Below are 2,147 nucleotides of genomic sequence, written 5' to 3'. Positions count from 1 at the left end.
ATTTTGGGGAATCAAAAAGAACATTGATATAGGAAAACTGGTCAATTTGACCCGAGGACAACATGAGGTATAAGTCATATCATAGGTGCATGATACATTTTCTTAAAGCAAGCAGGATGATTTCATTTCACATATTTAACAAATTCCTGTTGAGGTTTTGTGTTGTGGGGCTCGGCAGCCGTAGTCCTCTACATACAGGGGGCACTTCTTTTTGTTTCTCTCTTCTTGTGGGATTTTACCGGTGAGTGAGAGTGGTGTTTAATGTGAGAAATTATGACACATTTGTTTTCTGGCACAGTTTTGTCAAAAGTCACCACAGACACAGTATGACATAATGACAGATATGGAAGATATGTAGTAGATTTTTTGACCATGTGAGTATGCAAGCTATTCTGATGAGGGAGTAGGTTGGGGTGTAAGCCCGAGTCCTAAAACTCAGGGCTTTCAAGCAGGGGAGCTGTCCTTGCTGCATTGCAACCACCTTTCAACTTGCTGTGTGTGGTGTATTGTGTCTTCTTTAGGGACTTTTCTGCAAATATGAGCGACTGTATGAGAGGTTTCTTGTGCATACTATGAAATGGAGTCCGGCCGGCGCCACCTGAAAGTTGACTTATCTCTCTCCAGGCTCTGCTCTCAGATCTAAATCTACCTGTGTGACGATTACAAAACTATCTCAACTGTGAGTGGTTAAAGAGCCTCAGGCTCATCAGGAAATCACTCAATGTTAAGGACATTAGGTCAAATGTTTGCTCTCCTGTTTTGTTTTCATAGACGTATGCTTGGATTATGTATAACTAAACAAAGGGTCATGTTCTCTTATGTACAGAACTTGTAAGGAGGAGGATGGTGTGTCTACACAGGCGACCAGGATTTGAATCCTGGAACTACATTCACACTTTATTTATTCTGCAGACATGAAAATGCCAAACAACGCAAGCCACAAAAAATGAAAGAAAACACATTCTGCTATTCTTTAAGGTTTATTGTAGGTAGTAGGCAGCTGGGTTTAGTTGGGTTTCTACCAGAGTTTAAAAGAAATGCTCCATTTGAACGCCTGTCTCCTTATGCCCCCTTCCTGAAAAAGCACAGTCTGCATTTTTGGGTCTTCTGCATCTGCGCTCTCTGAGCCTCTGTCATTGCAGCCGGGGAATGACTGTTAACGCACATTCTACCTGTGTGTAGTTTTGACATCCCAAACGTAAGAATGTGTGAATTTTTCTGTGGATTGAGCGCTTTGGATACTTTTCACAGTTTTTATTTTATAGAGCACTTCAACTTGCTTAATAGTGACAAAAGACATGGAAACCTTACTTTTTACAAGATGGGACCTTTAAGGAAACGCCATGTGGTTGGGAATGTTGAAGTTTATCTACCCAGCATGCATCACGCTGTGGCACCTGGTGAAAGACTCATAAAGGAAAGAATAATGAACTAGCGAAAAACAATGCACCGCATCACTTAAGTAGTTGCCCTTTTTATTGTACTCCCAACTTGTATATGTATTCAAATATTTAATCTTGTATTTTATCCTATTATTATGTCATGTATTTGTATGTATGTACTGTATGTTATACATATTATATTTCATTTATATTTATATTCTGTGCTGTGTGACTGATATTTTGCTGCTGTAACAATCTAATTTCCCATTTTATCTATCTATCTATCTATCTATCTATCTATCATAACCTCATGCATGTCCCTGCTCCACAAAAATTAAACTACACTTTACGGGAATGCTTACTTTCACAGTATTTTTACAGTATTGCACCGTGACCTGCTTTATAATCACCAAAGACGTGGAAACCTCACTTCTTTCAATATGGGTTCTTTGAGGAAGCGCCATGTGCATTCGTAACGTGACAGGACTCCTGAATGCCCCAGGTGAAAGACTCATAACCAAGAGAATAATTCAGTAACAAATTAATTCTCCAGAATTTCTGTTTTCATTTTCTTCTAGAATCACAAAAAAACTGCACCCAAATCAGTTATTCATACCTGTATCTGCTCCACTGTTGTAGAAAAATGTTTAAATGCATAACGAAGGGTCAAAGGTGAAATCCAGTTCTTCTTAGACTACCTAACCTAACATGTTTGAGGTATGCAAAGCTAACAAAGGTACCCGCATTTACCAGCATGAATAGCGG

Source organism: Etheostoma spectabile, unplaced genomic scaffold, assembly GCF_008692095.1.
Source record: "Etheostoma spectabile isolate EspeVRDwgs_2016 unplaced genomic scaffold, UIUC_Espe_1.0 scaffold363, whole genome shotgun sequence".
In the NCBI taxonomy this organism is placed as follows: Eukaryota; Metazoa; Chordata; class Actinopteri; order Perciformes; family Percidae; genus Etheostoma; species Etheostoma spectabile.
The sequence above is the reverse complement of the archived record's forward strand: the minus strand, read 5'-3'. Positions refer to the sequence as shown.